This window comes from Leptopilina heterotoma, unplaced genomic scaffold, assembly GCF_015476425.1.
Source record: "Leptopilina heterotoma isolate Lh14 unplaced genomic scaffold, ASM1547642v1 Lhet_42, whole genome shotgun sequence".
Lineage (NCBI taxonomy): Eukaryota > Metazoa > Arthropoda > Insecta > Hymenoptera > Figitidae > Leptopilina > Leptopilina heterotoma.
This window is the reverse complement of record NW_025111078.1, coordinates 3,900,065-3,919,686: the sequence shown is the minus strand read 5'-3', so window position 1 is coordinate 3,919,686 and position 19,622 is coordinate 3,900,065. Positions and strand designations below refer to the sequence as shown.

Below are 19,622 nucleotides of genomic sequence, written 5' to 3'. Positions count from 1 at the left end.
TTTTTAAAATAATTGAAGTTTGATAAAATCTTTTTAAAATAATTGAATTTTTGAAAAATATAAAAAACAATTATCAAAATTTTTCAATAATTTTACTTATAAACTAATTTTACTCATAAGTTTTAAAAGTTTAAAAAATTTTAATTAACTTTGTTAGATGATAAGTGAATCTTACAAAATTATGAACAAAAATCATTTTTAATTAAATTTTAAAAAATTTCTCTTATTCGACACCAATTTCAGGAATATAAAAAATATTTTTAATACAAGTTTTCAAAAAAAAAAAAAAAATCTAATGTATTCTCACGACAAAGAAACAATTTAAATTTGATAACTTTCTGACTGGATGTTCAATATATATACTTTGGAAAAAGAAATTACGAGCTTTATTCAGTCGAAAAAGGGAATGAAAATCAACAGCTGCTCCAACTGCTACCACTGCTTTTTGAACAATGTATTTGTAACTCAAGGGAGATTGAATCTCTGAAATATTGTCACTCAAAATATTTTTCAAGAAAATTTTCCCTCATTTTAGAAAATAAGCCAACGAGAAAAAAATAAAAAAAATATTATAACAAAACCAAAAAAACACAAATTATAAAATTACTTATAGAATATTTAATTCTTACTTAAAATAACCAAAAGAAAAAACTAAAACAAAATCAAAAAATATAATTATCAAATCACTTGTAGAATTATTATATTTCTTTAGAAATAATTTTAAAAACTGTTTTCACTTAATAAAATTCTTCCGAAATATTTTATAATTTGAAGAGTGACCTAAAAATAAATTTATCGTGAATTTTTCGTTTACTAAGAAAATCTAATTTTGTTGAGAATATATATAGCTATATATATATATATTTAAAAGAACAAAAGAAACCGCCGCCTATTTTGCATATTTAAAAATGATACCTGTTTCTATACATTAATAAATTTTCTTTGAGTTTATTTTCTGAAAGATGCTACAGGTTGCTATACAAAGTTAAAAGAAAGAGAGAGAGAGAAAAAAAGGCGAGTCGATTAAAAAGGCACCCAGTGGTCGATTTTCAACGAGCAGAGAGAAGAACGAGTTAGACGAACATACACTCTTGAGTGTGCCCCCTGTTGTTATTGTCTTTCTTTTTTCCCCTACCCCTCCTCCAACCTTCATCCCACCTCTCTTATGCCCATCGACAACATTCCCACCCTTTTCGGATGGCAGCAAAGTGCCATAATATTCTCCTACTGGTGCTATTTTTGGTCGATCGCGCCTCTTGCGGGTCTCACCAGAGTAAAAAAAAAATCACGCACACACATCTTACAAACCAGAAATGCATATATACATATTCTCAGATCTCTCACGAAAGAGAGAGAGAGAGGAACAGAGAGAGACTTTACTCGAAGAGTTGAATCGCTTGAAGCAATTCACAATACCGAGTGCACTACATATGTACGGCGGTTTTCTCATGCAAGCGTCACACTAACTTTGCCGGCGATATAAGGAGATCATAATTCACTCCGTTGTTACAGAGTTGTCGAGATAATTTCTGACCGAGATATGCAAATGTACCTTTGTACTTATATATACGAAAGATTTCTCAGGCAGAGTGCTGAGGATTAAGGCTTTAACGATCATCTCGTTTGGGACTCTCTCTCTCTCTCTCTCTCTCTCACACACACACATTTAAAGCGAAAAACGTGGTGGGTGGTAAAAATTGTCTTCAAAACATTTTTAATTCAAGGCTATATATTAACATCCATCAGAGAATTAAATTATACTACGTACTCTTTTAAGAAAAGAAAAAAAAAAAAATAAATACGAAAAAAAACTCAATTTATCCCCTTAAAGAATTTTTTTGCCCATAAAAAAAATGCACGTCAAGGATTTTTCTTCGATGCACACTGAGAGATACTTTAAATTATTTTTCGAAAATTTTCTCCTTATTTGCAACAGGTAATTTTTTTCTTCTACGTATCATACAATAATACTTTGTTCACTGAAATATAAAAATGGATTAATAAAAAATTATACTTTTTATAAAAAATTATATTAAGTCTAAAAATTTTTATAATCATCAATCTAGATCAGATTTATTTAATTCATATCTGTCAAAGAACTTATTCTACTTTCCATAGCACATAATTATTTTTTTTCTTATTTTCAAGTTTTGTAAAGATTCATATTCTACGAAATTGTATTACAAAACGATTATTTCTTATATCAATAATTAAATAATCAAATTTATATCAATTTATCCCCTTAAAGAAATTTTTCCCTGACAAAATTCTTTTTCCCCCTTTCACTGATTTCTAAATTCAATTTTTCAAAAATTGGAGAATTTTGTTAAATAAATATTTAAATAATTATTAATTGTTTTTCCATAAGAAATTAAATTAGAAAAAATTTTTAATTAAAACCTTCTGAAATTTAATAATATCTTAAAATTACAATTATAATCCCTTCAAAATTAAATTATTTTTTACAATTTTTAACTAAACTTTATTTCCAAATCAACTGTTTTTAATTTTCCATCCAATTGTTTAAAAAAATTTGGTTTTCCATAAATATTGTAACTATAACTGTTTATGGTTCTTCTTTATAAAAGTTATTAAGATAAATTACTAAAAATATTTAACCAAAAATGTTGAAAGTAACTAATTTTTTAAAAATTATAATAAAGAATTACTTAAAATTAATATTTAAAAAAGTATAATCCAAAAAAATTATAATATTATTTTTTGTACGTACTTGAATTTTCGGAAATATATAATTAAAATTATTGAAAATAATTAAATTTTAAAAAATTACAAGTTAAAAATTCAATAAATATGACATTTTAAAAAAAAATATTTTAATATAATTTTAAGAAGCTAATTTTCATATTGATAAATTTACACTTGAAGCTTCTTTTATTAAAATTTTTAAAAATTCAATTATTTTCAAAATTTGCAATAAAAACTCCTCGAAAGTTGATTTTCAAAAAATTGTAATAAAATACTTGAAAAAATCAATGATTTTCAGTTAAATTTTAAATTTTGAACTTTGGGAACAAAATTTGAAATAAATGGAGACTCAAAAATTAATGAACCCCGATAAATAAGAGATGAATATTAAGCAAGAGCAGGTATGACTGTTAGTCGAAAACAACCAAGTTTCATTCAAATTATAACTAAAAATATTGTATTAAAGAAAAAAATGAATTCTCTTATAAAGGTCAATGGATTTTTGCTTAAACGGAACAGCACTTTATTATGAATACAAAAATTTTTTCTGAAATAAAATTTTGTTGATGCGCGTGTCGCCAAAGAGTGTAACGTTCACTATTTAATGCCTACTTATACCGACGTTCCACTATGTTGAGTCATTATTCAACCACCGTTACTATTTGCGTAGTCTATTTATAGAAATAACACAATTTTAATAGAAAAATCTTTAAGATTCTTATACAAATGGATAATTAATTTCGTAGATAAAAATCAATTTCATTGTATTTAGGTTAAAAATTTGTTTAGAATAATACAAACACAGAATTTTATTTTTATATTATTTTCAATCTTTAAGGCTGAAATTCTAACCGATTTTATAAACTTTTTTACTCTCTAACATTGAGGGCAGAAATTCTAACCGATTTTATAAAGATTTAGTAACTTTTTTAATTTTTAACATTGAAGGCTAAAATTTTAACTGATTGACCATTTTATAAAGATTTAGTAACTTTTTCACTTTTTAACATTGAAGGCTAAAATTTTAACCGATTGACCATTTTATAAAGATTTAGTAACTTTTTCACTTTTTAACATTGAAGCCTGAAATTCTAACCGATTTTATAAAAATTTAGTAACTTTTTTACTCTTTAACATTGAGGGCTGAAATTCTAACCGTTTTTATAAAGATTTAGTAACTTTTTTAATTTTTAACATTAAAAACTAAAATTTTAACAGATTAACCATTTTATAAAGATTTAGTAACTTTTTCACTTTTTAACATTGAAGCCTGAAATTCTAACCGATTTTATAAAAATTTAGTAACTTTTTTACTCTTTAACATTGAGGGCTGAAATTCTAACCGTTTTTATAAAGATTTAGTAACTTTTTTAATTTTTAACATTAAAGGCTGAAATTTAAACAGATTAACCATAAAGATTAAGATAAAGATTTAGTAACTTTTTTACTATTTAACATTGAGGCCTGAAATTCAAACCGATTTTATAAAAAGTTACTAACTTTTTTACTTTTTAACATTGAGGGCTGAAATTCTAACCGTTTTTATAAAGATTTAGTAACTTTTTTAATTTTTAACATCGAAGGCTAAAAATTTAACCGACTGATCATTTTATAAAATTTAGTAACCATTTTACTTTTAACATTGAGACCTGAATTTCTTACCAATTTTACAAAGATTTAGTAACTTTATAACTTTTTAACATTGAGGGCTGAAATTTCAACCGATTTTATGCTTCTTCGGTACCTTTCTTCGGTAAGCATCACAGTTAATAATAATTGATACGAATTAATAATTTATTATTTAATAATCAAAATTAATTAATAACAGTCAACATTAATAACAAGTATCAATAATTTTCTCTCAATTAACTATTCAAAACGATCGCAAACTATTAAAAATAACACTAGATATAGATAAAAATAGTAGATAACCGGTTTTTAACCATTGACATTAATTGTTAATTACATAACAAAATGTTTATAAACAATTTTATTAATAGCCTTATTTTTAACTCAGGTATAATAAAAAAAAGGTAGTAAAAGTATAGTTTGGAAAAAAACAAGATTGAAAAAATTGAAATTCTTTCTATACTTTTCCGATGATATAATTTATATTCAATGGAATTATCAAAAAAAACTTTTTATTGTTTCGTCTTTATTTTTAGAACGCGAAAAAAAGGAAACAGATTTTTAAACTTGTTTTTAAATTAGAAATTAGATACTTCTATTTTATAGAAACGATTGAAAATATAATATAAAACTATGTTTAAACTCTTAATTACGGGGTGTCTGAAGAAAAATAAAAATATCAACAAGCCAAGTTTATCGTGCGACCTAAAGATAAAACTTCTATTTGAGGTCCATTGTTTTCGCAACAGACACGAATTGCGTATAGTTTTATCGTGCAAATATTTCGTGCATTCGCTTATTTTAAAAAAAAAAATGTTAATATTATATCTAATTTATATTGTGAAGTAACAATTCATTTACCTAATTTTTCTCTTTTTTAAAAAAATTAAACTTTTTCCTCGGATTTTTAAAATTTTTTAAATTTTTAAAAATTGACACTTTTTAAAAAAAAAACTATCAGATTTGATAGAAATTCAATTATTTTCGACTGCAGGTTTTCAAGCCAGGAAAGTGTAAAGAAAACCCGGAATTATAAAAACGAAAAGAACATCACGATTTTTGAAAAATTAAATTGAAAATTAAAAGTTACACTCAAGAATCTAGCGAGTAAAAATAATGAAAAACTAATTCAATATTAGTCAGACATTAATTCATTAATTACATTTTTTTATCGCTTATCTTGTTTATAAAGTTTCATCATATATTATTTTTGTAAATTGGTATAAAACTTAATTTATTTTTAACAACATTTCCAGTGTCAATGTTTTTAGTTATGAATTTCTTTTTACTTCTTGCAATAAATTATTATTTCCGTAATTAAATTTATATAAAATAATTATTAAAATTAATTTAAAAAGTATAAATAAATATAAAAAAATATAAATGAATATAAATAAATAAAAATAAATAAAATATACACATATGTATATATATATATATATAATATACATTATATAATAAGTCATATTTTATTTTTAAATCCTCTGGAATTCATGATTAAACATAACCTAAATTACATTTTAAATATGTAAAACGATAAGACACGTTAATGTACAAGCTTCTTTAAAATTATATATTTGATATTTCTTGTGAATTTACAATGATATTTTTGAATAATTTAAAATTCGATTTCACTGACGCTTTTCTTTTTATATATACAAAAAAATATTTCCAATGAGTTCAAAAAATTTAAACAACGAAAAATAATAATAGATAAAGTATCCAATTACTTTGCGGCTTCATTTTAATTTTAAATCTAAAAAAGATTTTAATTTTTAAAAGACGAAACTCTAGGGAATTTTTTTTATTACAAATAAGATTATCATCAGAAACTAAAACTGATGTGTCTAAAGAATGAAAAAAAAAAATAATAATCTCCGAATTGTGTAAGCAAATTAAACATTCAAAAGTTCTTTAAATAGAATTTTATGTATTCAAAAGTGTTTCTAGAAACAAAGAAAGATGTAAATTTCGACTAAAAACACAAAAAAGGAGGCTTAAAAATTGTAAATATATATTTTTCTACTATGTACCTGATATTCGTGACCGAATCCAGCATGGTAATCCCAATCAAAAAGTTGTAGTCGCACTAGTACGTCATTTAGAATTTTAATGCAGAAGATAGAAAAAAAGACAAACAAAAAAGTCACTAGATTTGCAAATGGTGAAAAGCAACTATTTTTCAACGTAAACACGTCGACGAAGCACAAAAAATATCACACACGCGTGTTTTTTTTCCCCTCTTTCTTTCTCTTTTTTAAAATATTCGGCGAGAGCAAAAGGCGGAAGAAGGGTATATTGGTGACGGAAGAGCAAAAGACGCCTTTCGCGGCGTAATAGCGCGACGCACTTCTCTTTTCTTTCCGGCGTTAAACGACACTATGCGAAAGAGGAAGATTTTCAACGAATCGCAACTACAGAGCAAACCGCGCACAATCCCAAGCGAGTTTTCATCTATATAAACACTCTCTCGATTCGAATCAACAATTTTATGTGACACACTCACAGACACACACACTGGGGAAAAAGAAGAAACAAGTTTCCTACAATGGGTAGTTTTTTTTTTATATTATATATTTCAATCAAGAACAAACTCGAATAATTTTTTTTATTTAACTTGAAGGGGGATAAATGAAAAATATTTTTTTTTATAATACAACAAAGAAGAACAACCACACTTCAAGAGATACCGCAACATACTGAAGAAGCACATGATTTCGTCAAGGTTAGTATGAGATCTTGTCGCTAGAGTGCACAACTCACAAAGTGTTCGGTTTGGCTCGGTTTAAACCTTCGGCCTACAAGCAGTACAGGCTCTCTTGTATCTATGTAGCCATACACACACGAATAACTTTTTTTTCAAACCATCACAAGGGGTAAACAAATCAAATTATTAATTAATTAATTTAAATTCAAATTGAATTAATAATAAGGCCCCGCGAACTCATCTACTAAAACCTACTATTATCACTTTTTTTTAAGATCTGCTACTATTTGGATACATTTTTTTTTATTTGTTACACAAAAACCTACTTTTTTCCATGCTTGAAAATTTACACTACTGAAAAGTTGTTAACAGTTGAAATAAAAAAAAAATTTTAATAAAGTCAATGAAAAAATAAAAAAAATTATAATAAAATTCTTACGATTCAATTATTTTCATAAATAAAAAAATTTTCACTGGAATTCAATTATTGAAAACACTATTTAAATAGATTTTTAAAAAAATTCTTCGCAAGAATTCAATTATTTTTATAAATAATTAAAATTCTTCTCAGGAATTCAATTAATTTTTAAAATTGCAATAATAAATAAGAATAATAATAAATAATAATCGTTGCAAGAATTCAATTATTTTCATAAATTTTAAAACTCATCGCAGGATTTCAATTAATTTTAAAAAAATTTTGAATAAATTCCCCGAAAAATTAAAATATTCTTAAAAATTTTAATATTATTCTGTGAAAGAATTCAATTATTTAAAAATTTGTTAATAACATTTTTTATGAGAATTGAATTTTAAGAAACATTCAATTATTAAATACATTATTTATTTTTGTATTTAAATAATTAAATTCTCGTAGAATATTGTAATAAAAATTGATTTAAAAATAAATTTTATATTAAAAACACTTTAAAAAAAAATTTTTTTTTTAAATTCTTGTAAAAATTTTCAATTATTTTCAAACGGTATTAAAATTTTTCACCGAAATTCAATTATTTTCAAAAATTTTTATAAAAAGCTACCCAAAAATTTAATTATTTTCATAAACAATAAAAGTTTAACAGGAATTTAATTATTTTAAAAGAATTAAATAAAATTCTACGTAAAGAATTTAATTATTTTCATAAATAATAAAAATTTTACAGGAATTCAATTATTTACAAATTTTTCATAAATTTCTTCCCAATAATTCAATTATTTTCATAAATATAAAAAAACTTTTTAGGAATTCAATTATTTTTGAAAATTTTAATAATAATCGTTGCAAGAATTCAATTATTTTTATAAATATTAAAATTCATTGCAGGATTTCAATTATTGTTAATACAATTTGAAATGAATTCCGTGAAATTTGCAACTATTCTTAAAAATTTTAATAAACTTCTTTGCGAGAATTCAATTATTTTAAAAAATTTATTTGAAATTATTTATAATAATTGAATTGTTTTCAATATAATTTTAATAAAATTTTTTAAAAGAATTCAATTATTTTTATAAATAATATACAATTTTCAAAGAAATTCAATTATTTAAAACACAATTTTCATAAATTTTTTTGAAAAAATTCATTTCTTTAAACAGATTTTTTAAAATTCTTCTCAAGAATGCAATTATTTTAAAAACTTTATTAAAATACGTTGACTAAAATTCAATTATTTTCATAAACAATAAAACTCACCGCAGGATTTCAATTATTTTTAATATAATTTTAAATTTATTTTTCTAAAAACTCAATTATTCTTCAATATTTGAATGAAATTCTTCAAAAAAATTCAATTATTTAAAAAAATTTTATATAATTTGTTTCTAAGAGTGTAATAATTATTTTCAATTCATTTTTAATTACATTCCTTGAATGAATTTAATTAAGTATTATAAAAAAATTTTAATGCAATTCTTCGTAAAAATTCAATTATTTTAAAAAAATGTTGATAAAGTTTTTTATAAGAATTTAAATTTAAGAAATATTCCCAATTATTCAATTTTATTTTTGTATTTAAATAATTGAATTCTCGTAGAATTTTCTAATAAGAATTGATTTAGAATTGAATAAAATAAAATTATTAAAGTTTTGAATAGGTTTAGGATTTATAAATTTCAAAAAAAAATGATTGAATTTTGAAAGAATTATTTTTGTAATTTTTTAAAGATAGTTAAATTTGAAAAATGCGTTACATTTAAAATCATTTGAAATATTTTAATTTCTGCAGACAAAATAAATAAGTATTTAAATATTTATTTTAAAAAATTTTTCTATTTTTGAATGTAATTAAGAAATTATCAAAAAAATTGAGTATACTTTTTAATAAAGTTGATTTTAATGTAAACAAACGGTTTTAAACATTGTGTTTAATGTTTTTTTTACCTATGGGTCGTGACACTTTTACCCCATTCTTTAATTTTTTGGTTTAAAAAAATAGTCGATTTTAATTTTTATTATTTTATTATTACCCCAAAGTTTGTGACACTTTTACCCACATTATATAATTTTTAGAAAAAAAAAATAAATTGGGTGTAACTTTTTTTTTACTATTACCCCATGGGTTGTGACACTTTTACCCCATTTTATAATTTTTGATATGGAAAAAAATGAATTGTCGGATGTAATTTTTATTTTATTCTATTCATAAAAATAAGAATAAACAAAATTTTTTTTTTATTATTATTTAGAAAATGAATGTTAATAAACAAAAATTTTGCACAAGTGGTGAAAATTCAGTCGATGAAATCGGGTCAAATGAAATGGCGAGTCGGACCTCGCGCAATCGAAAGCGTTTGGTTTGAATCGCAACATGTTTATTTTCAGCTCGTTCTAAATGTGGATATCTTATGTAAAGTAACCGCATGTGCGCAGACGACAATGCTATGTCACAGGTGTTTATGATAACATGCAGTATGATTATCCGTGGTTTTCAGATTGATATATAGAAGAAAATTTCTCTTATCACGCGCTTATTATAAGTCGTATATACATATTTTTTTCTCTCTCTCTTTCACAATATATAATATATACATTTTACTTTTTTAAAAAAGAACCGCATGAAATCTAAAGTTTTCCTCTTTTTTTCCCCGCATTTTGAAAAAGATAAATGCTTTTCAAAATATAATCACGATTCATCATCAAATAGCTATTTTTATTTATAAATATATATAAAACAAAAAAAAGGGATTTTAATTTTCATGTCAAGGTGTTCTTTCGGTTTCTTTCATCTTTTTTTTTTCTTTTTAAATTTTGCAAATTTTTTCATCTTTAAAAGAAGCGGTAAATTATTTTTAATTTCTTTCTTTTTAATTGTCTTCTATAAACAGTTAACGGCTAAAATTAGAAACGAGCTTGAAATAATCTTTTCAAATAATCAGTCGGCAGGTGTTAAGTATGAGCCAAACAATTTTTATCTCATATCGTTGTCGTGAAATTATTATACTTGTGCGATTCAAAATTAGAAAATGAAAAAAAATAGCATATTATATGTTGGGGTAGAGAGAAAATTTAATTATATTTGGGCATATAATGGTGCTTGTACTGTCATGCTGACTATCTATATTTTTAACTGATAAATTACATATTGTACATGCAAAGTTTGTTCATTAATTTTGAATCTATTGCTGAAATATTTAATGCACAATTCATTTTCAAAATAAAATTTATTTTATTTGTTGTAAATTTTAATATTCTTTGTGGCCTGGTATTAATAAAAAAATACCAAAAATTTGAATCAAACTTGATTAACATTAAAAGTACGAAAATACTTTGAAGTTAATGTTCTTCATACCGTGAATGGTGTTAGAATAATACGTTCGTTTAATTTATATATATACGCAACTGTAATATATATATATGTGAACCTGAAAAATATACACGTGCAGGTAAAAATACATTTTCGTATTTTTTTCCATGTATACATATGAGGGCTGAAAATACAATATATATATATATATATATGTAATGTCTAGTACACACAAATGAAGTCTCTTTTCAAGTATGTTGACACTGGTAAATAGATAAGATAACAGATGATACCAACCAATCAGTGTACTTCTCCACGTAGACCATAATACAAAGTCACTTTTGTTGTCTGTGTAAATGAAAATACACAATTCCACAGAAATAATATATTAATAAAACAAAAAGCTTAGGGAAATTAAATCACAAATATTTTTTCAAATTACATATGTATGTACAAAATAAGATGGCATTCAACTATTTGGTTATGTCATTATTGCATATCTTTAATGACTCTTTAATCGTTTAAAAATATTTTCTTTTTTTTTAATATTAAAAAAAGATTTTTGAAATTTTCTTGAAAGTGTTAAATTATTGAATTTTATAAACAAAGTTTTAAATAATTAAATTTTTTCGACGAATTTTAATAAAATTTTTTTAAATATTTACATTTTTCGTAGCATTTGAAAAAAAAAATGGAACAAAAAATAATTGAAATTCTCCGAAGAGTTTGATTATTCATGAAAATAATTAAGTGTTTGCGTAGAATTTTAATAAAACTTTTCAAATAATTGGATTCTTTTGAAAAATTTTATTAAAATAGATATTGAATATTATTGAATTTAGGAAAATTCTTACAAATAATTGAAATTTTGCAGAGAATTTTTTAAAAATTTTTGAGAATAATTGAATTTCTGCGAAGAATTTTATTATTTTTGCAAATAATTGAAATTTTCCAGAGAATTTTATTAAAATTTTTGAAAATAATTGAATTTCTGCGAAGAATTTTATTATTTTTGCAAATAATTGAAATTTTCCAGAGAATTTTATTAAAATTTTTGAAAATAATTGAATTTCTGCGAAGAATTTTATTATTTTTGCAAATAATTGAAATTTTCCAGAGAATTTTTTAAAATTTTTGAAAATAACTGAATTTCTGCGAAGAATTTTATTATTTTTGCAAATAATTGAAATTTTCCAGAGAATTTTATTAAAATCTTTGAAAATAATTGAATTTCTGCGAAGAATTTTATTATTTTTGCAAATAATTGAAATTTTCCAGAGAATTTTATTAAAATTTTTGAAAATAATTGAATTTCTGTGAAGAATTTTATTATTTTTGAAAATAATTGAATTTTTGCAAAGAATTTTATTAAAATTTTTGAGAATAATTGAATTTCGAAGAAGAATTTTATTATTTATAATAAAGAGAATTGAAATTTTGACGAGAATTTCTTTAAGTTTTTGAATATAATTGCATTTCTGTGAAGAATTTTATTATTTTTGCAAGTAATTGAAATTTTGCAGAGAATTTTATTAAAATTTTTGAGAATAATTGAATTTCTACGAAGAATTTTATTATTTTTGCAAGTAATTGAAATTTTACAGAGAATTTTATTAAAATTTTTGAAAATAATTGAATTTCTGCGAAGAATTTTATTATTTTTGAAAATAATTGAATTTTTGCAGAGAATTTTATTAAAATTTTTGAAAATAATTGAATTTCTGCGAAGAATTTTATTATTTTTGCAAATAATTGAAATTTTCCAGAGAATTTTATTAAAATTTTTGAAAATAATTAAATTTCTGCGAAGAATTTTATTATTTTTGCAAGTAATTGAAATTTTACAGAGAATTTTATTAAAATTTTTGAGAATAATTGAATTTCTACGAAGAATTTTATTATTTTTGCAAGTAATTGAAATTTTACAGAGAATTTTATTAAAATTTTTGAGAATAATTGAATTTCTGCGAAGAATTTTATTATTTTTGCAAATAATTGAAATTTTCCAGAGAATTTTATTAAAATTTTTGAAAATAATTGAATTTCTGCGAAGAATTTTATTATTTTTGCAAATAATTGAAATTTTCCAGAGAATTTTATTAAAATTTTTGAAAATAATTGAATTTCTGCGAAGAATTTTATTATTTTTGAAAATAATTGAATTTTTGCAGAGAATTTTTTTAAAATTTTTGAGAATAATTGAATTTCTGCGAAGAATTTTTTTATTTTTGCAAATAATTGAAATTTTCCAGAGAATTTTATTAAAATTTTTGAGAATAATTGAATTTCTACGAAGAATTTTATTATTTTTGCAAGTAATTGAAATTTTACAGAGAATTTTATTAAAATTTTTGAGAATAATTGAATTTCTGCGAAGAATTTTATTATTTTTGCAAATAATTGAAATTTTCCAGAGAATTTTATTAAAATTTTTGAAAATAATTGAATTTCTGCGAAGAATTTTATTATTTTTGCAAATAATTGAAATTTTCCAGAGAATTTTATTAAAATTTTTGAAAATAATTGAATTTCTGCGAAGAATTTTATTATTTTTGAAAATAATTGAATTTTTGCAGAGAATTTTTTTAAAATTTTTGAGAATAATTGAATTTCTGCGAAGAATTTTTTTATTTTTGCAAATAATTGAAATTTTCCAGAGAATTTTATTAAAATTTTTGAAAATAATTGAATTTCTGCGAAGAATTTTATTATTTATAATAAGAGAATTGAAATTTTGACGAGAATTTCTTTAAATTTTTGAATATAATTGAATTTCTGTAAAGAATTTTATAATAATTTTTTAATAATTGCATTTTTGCAAATTATTTGAAACTTTTTCAAAATTCATATTTTTTTTTAGTGTTTTTAACTAAAATTGTTCGATAATTTCTAATGAAATTCATTCAAAATTGAAATTTTACAAAATTTAAAATTATTTCAATATATTTTTTATGGAATAACAAATTGCAAAAATTTGTGCAAACTTTTTTTGAAAAAAAAGAACAAAAAGTATTTCAATTTCTCAATAATTGAAATTTCTTTCATTATATATATACCTACTTTTTCTTAAATGTGGAAAAAATTGTGAATGTTTCTATACAACATATATCTTTTTTAAATACGTAAATCTATAAAGTATATAAACAAGTTGATTCATTAAAAATATTTTTCAATGATAAATTAAATGTGCTTCTCATGTTTATTATAATAGTAATTGGTGTGATATTTTATCGATTTTGTGATACAATTTTATATTTTATCTGAAATATTGACACATATATGGAACTCTTATCTCTATAGATTTCTAAAATTGAGTATAAATGCGTTCTTAGAATACCAGATAAATTATCATATATATATATATATATATATATATATATATATGTGTGTGTGTGTGTATACTAGAGAATCTAAAGAATCTGATTGATTTGCAGTAATAAGGAGGACGTTTATATTTGAAAATTCGGGGTCAAAAATGACAAGTATCATGAGCACCAATAGGGTCAAAATTACTTCTCCCTCTTCAAATATAATTTTTTAGAACTATAAAACAATCTGGAAATATTTAATCTCAGTTACTTTGAAAAGTTCTAAGGATAAAAATAATAAAATATTGAAATACTCTGCGACGAAACGAGGGATTTTCTTTCTTTTCAAGTTTTCGAGAATAATAGATTAATTTTTTTTTTTTTTGCTTCGCCATTTTACAAAAAAATGTATTCGGCGCCGCTTTGCAACCTGTACAAACAATTGTCCATTACATACAGTTATATATGATAATCGCGTTTGACGTCAAATATTAAATGATTTCGCTGCGTGAATCAGGCTGCTTAAATTGCCCCCTTCTAGATTGGATGATAGCTGCACGCTAAGTTGGCCGACAACCACTTCAACATAAATAAGATAGTACCCATTCTGTAGAGTTGCGATAGATGGGGCGATTCGTTGAGAAGGGACGACATATGGACAGTGTACAATCATTCAACAATACAACTAAATATAATTGTATGAGTAATAAAAGAATTTTTTTTCCCATTTTAATATTTCAATGTCTAACAATTTTTATGAGATGAATCCGATTTTTTTTTAAAGATTTTAGTTGCGATCAAATTTTGAAATAATCTGTTATTTAAAAAAAAATTGAATGAAGCTTCTAAAAACTATATATCGAGACTTTTTCCCCTCGCCCTCCATATTTGATCCGCCATTTTGAATTTTTCTTTAAAACACCAATTTTATAATTTGACTACAAAAAAAAAACTATTGAATATGATGAAAATTTAATTTGAATTGCATCACTTCTTTTTTAATTGGAAATTATTTATTTCAATTATTATTTAATCAAAAATTTAATGTTAGAAGAAATTTTTTAAAAATCCATATAATTATAATAATAATAAAATACATGTTCCGGTAATCTGTTCGCAGTTTGAAGTTAGTTGTTGTTTGCTTTTTTGTTTCTTAACTTTTTTATAATTTTTCTTTTCAAATAATTTTTCAATTTTTCAAATAATTTTAAAATTAATGTATTGAAAATCATCGAATTGGCGCAAAGAATTTTATCAAAAAAATTAATAATAATAGAATTCCTTCAAAAAATTTTATTATCTAGAAAAATAATTGAATTCTCGCGAAGAATTTTTAATAAAATTTTTAAAAATCCTAATTCTTTTGAAGAATTTCTTTCAAATTTTTTTAAACTAATGGAGTTTCTATAATAATTTTAATTGAAAATGTTGAAAGCAATTGAATTTTATGAAGAAGAATTTTAAAATTGTATTGAAAATAATTGAATTCTTGCGAAGAATTTTACTATTTATAAAAATAATTGAATTGTTTCGAAGAATTTATTTAAAATTTTAGAAAATAAATGAATTTTATGTTAATATTTGAAAATTTAAATTCTTTCGAGGAATTCTATTAAAATTATTTTAAAAAGAATTCAATTTCTGCAGAGGATTTTACTATTTATAAAAATAATTGAATTATTGCGAAAAATTTTACTATTTATAAAAATAATTGAAATGTTTCAAGGAATTTATTAAAATTTTAAGAAATAATTGAATTCTTATAAAGAATTGTATCGAAATTATTGAAAATAATGAAATTTTTTCGAGAAATTCAATCAAAGTTGTTTCGAAAATAATTGAATTTCATTAAAGAATTTTATTAAAATTAAGTATATTCAAAATAATTGAATTAATCACAAGAATTTTATTACTTTTTTTGAAAATATGTAATTAAATTCTTTCAATTTTTTTGACGAATATATTTAAAAATTGCATTGAAAGTAATTTAATTTTTATATAGAATCTTTTTAAAAAATATTTTGAGAATAATTGAATTATTTTTAGAGAATTTGAAATTCTTGTTGAAATTAAATTTTATGGAATTTTTTTGAAAATAATTAAATTCTTTCGTGTAATTTTATTTAAATTGGATTAAAAATTATTTAAATCCTGCAAAGAATTTTAGTATTTATAAAAATAGTTGAATTGTTTCGAAGAATTTTTATGAAAATTTTAGGAAATAATTGAAATTTATGAAAATTTTAAAAAATATTTGAATTTATCCGAGGAATTTAATTAAAATTGTTTTGAAAATAATTGAATTCCTGCAAAGAATTTTACTATTTATAAAATTAATTGAATTCTTGTGAAGAATTTTACTATTTAGAAAAATAATTGGATTTGTTTGAACAATTTGATTAAATTTTTGAAAAAATTGAATTTTTTCGAAATGTGTTAGAATTTTTTAAAAAATTGAATTCTTCCGAGGAATTTAATTAAAATTGTTTTGAAAAATTTGAAACTTTCATTTTTTTTTCACGTAATAATTAAAATTTAACTTACCTTCATTTGATATAATAACACACAATTTCACTGAAAATGACTAAAAACTTTTTCTTTGAAAAAATTGCACAATTTCTGTCAAGCGACACTTTTTCCCTTGTTTTTTTTTAACTTAAATTGTAAAATGAGAATATTTTCAGGTTATATGTAGGGTCTGAAACTTTGCATGATTTATTATGTCACTTTTTGGCGCGCTTTTAACTTGTAAGTTGTAAAGATTGTAAATTTGTAAATCAAAGAATATTTTTGAGGTTATGTTTTCTAGTCTGTGGCGTTTAGACGATTTTCACACGAAAAAATACTAAATACACGTAAAATTAAAAAAATATACAATTTATAATATTATAAATAGTCAAAAACACTCACCGATTGTTGATTTACCAAAAACTGTCAAATCGATTCCAAATTCCACATTAAATACGTTTATTACACAAATTTGTTTCCTCCTTTCAATCATCTTGTCGCACTGTCTTGACACTGATTTCGTTTTTGAATCCCAAAAGAAAACTGTTTGTTTCAACTATCAAATTGCGTTTGCAATAATTCACTATAAATTACAAATTGTGATACTTGTTAACTAGCGAATGGATTAACTAATACTTGTAAATTCTATTTTTTTTCATATTTGTATGAAATCGAGATAATTATAATACACTTTTTTATATTCGAAAAACTGAAATTGTAAACTTTTAACTGTCGTTTCTCGTTTCACTGATGCACAAGGAATGAGAGAACTGGTTGTCGCACAGGGTTGAGTAGTTAGATTGAACCATTTAATACTAAGAATGTGTTCCCAACTCTGGTCGATTCGCAGGGTTGAGTCACTTCGACTTTTTGTCAATCAAACAAAATAATATAAATAATAGAAAATAATAACAGTCATAACAATAAATATCTATTTTAGATTCTAATCTATTGTTTTTACTGAAAAAAGTAGTTTCTATAAAAATTGAGAGATAAAATAAAAGTTGTAAATTACTGTGTAAAATTACCTTGAGTGTGTTAGTTACCCAACTCTGTTGTTGACATTTTAACGGCTCGTTGTCTTGTCATCAGTAACCGCAGTAAGTATATTTTGTTTTCATTCCTTTGATAAAAATTCTTAGCAATATTTGCTAACAGTAAAAATATCTAGTCGTGAGAAAGATAGTTTTGATTGTTAAAAAGAAAAAAATGTTTGTGCAATAAATTTTCCATCAAATGTCATATCGTGTTTGTAGAAAAATTAAATTACAAGGTTATGTTGTCTTGGCGGAATATAACTACTCGAAATAAAAGAAAATATTATTATTATTATTATTATTATTATTATTATTACTCGATAAAGGTATTTTAGAAGAAAATATTAAGGAAATGTATCTTTAAAAAAATTTTTTTACGAGTAAGTAGAAAGATTTATAATTCAGCTCCTGTTGAATGGCAAATTTACTACCGCGCTGTTAAGCAAAGTTCATACTTAAGGCTGTGTTGAATTTCTTTCGAAACGAAAATTGAAATAACAGAGGAAATAATTTATTATTGACGAAAATTTTTAGATATTTATTTATTTATTTTAATGACGTATAATTTAAAAGTTTGTATTTATATTGTTTTATATTTTAATATACAAGAAGTGTAAAATATCTAGTTTAATAATACTCTTAACAATATAATTAATTTAATTACATACGAATTTATAACTATTGATATTTATAATTATATTTATAATAATATTTTATAAATATATTTATAATAATATTTTATAATTATATTTATAATAATATTTTATAATTATATTTTCAATATTATTTTATAATTATATTTATAATTATCTTTATAATTATATTTATAATTATATTTTATAATTGTATTTTATAATTGTATTTTATAATAATAATTTTTTATTAATTAAAGCAAGGTACATAAATGCAGTTTTGTATTTGCTGAAAAATGTTTTCTTATAAACAAAATAACAAAAAATTTTAATAACAGTTTTTTTAAATTGCATTTATTTGTATTTCAATTTAATAATTTTAAACTATTACTAAATAATTTTTGTTTCAGTAAATTTTTTTATTTTTTTTTATTTCCCAAACTTGATTATTTTTAATTTATTTTTCATTTTCTTCTATTTTCTAATTATTTGCAGAAATTTTTTGCAAAATAAAATTTTACTTTGGCAATTCTGTTAAATTTATTTGCATATTCGATGAATTAAAAACGAATAAACAAAAACATTTTTCGAATTTGTTTATAATAGATTTTACGTATTTTTCTTAAGGGAATGCTATTATTATTATTTTGATACCCTTAAAAGCACGAGCCTTCTTGATTGTCTCTATAGTATCCTAGGAATACTATATTATAATATTCAATTGTAAAAATACTGTTACGTAGTTAAAAGATTTGAAAATATTGTTCAATGCTTATAATTTATTATATTATATACTTTTATTTATTTATTCATTTTTGAATTATGTATGAGTTTCGTTTTTCTACACGAAAACATTTTTTTGAACCAGTGTCTTTATTTTTTTTTGATAGAAGTGATTTTTTCAGTTTTTTAATTTAGAGAATAAGATATAATTGAAAATTTAAATTTAAAGATTTATGCTAAATTTGATAATATAAATATTTAATATTTTATCCAAGGTAATTTACCTAGATTCGTAACTATCGTTTTAATCGCAAAGGAATCAATTTATTTGATCTCTAAACAATTCGTTACTTTACGATTAATTAAATAAATTTTCACTATTTCTCAAAATAATTAAATTTGAATTTTCTTTTTCAGGACTGACGATTTACTCTCGATTAATGTATTAGAATATTACATGAAAGCGAGCTAAAATAATCGAAATTATTTTAGCAGAGAGTATTTAGAAAAATTATTATTTTATGATTAGTAGAAGAAAAAAACATTATTTAGGAAAAAATACAATTTACAAAAATTTATATCGACAATTGATTTCAAAGAAAAAGTAAAAAAACTTAATATTCGAG

General features: G+C 22.1%; 1 protein-coding gene across 2 annotated transcripts in view; it reads right to left on the bottom strand.

Moving 5' to 3' along the window:
* LOC122506473 (receptor-type guanylate cyclase Gyc76C-like) overlaps positions 1-17,338 on the bottom strand; it is a 95,289-nt gene extending 77,951 nt beyond the window's left edge. Inside the window, exon 1 of one of the 2 annotated variants that reach the window (XM_043618680.1) lies at positions 17,007-17,338. The gene's annotated coding sequence lies outside the window, so the exon portion shown is untranslated. Of the gene's footprint in view, positions 1-6,368; positions 7,042-17,006 lie in introns of those variants that run through there. The other variant, XM_043618679.1, reaches the window with a different exon arrangement.
* Positions 17,339-19,622: the final 2,284 nt, after the last annotated feature.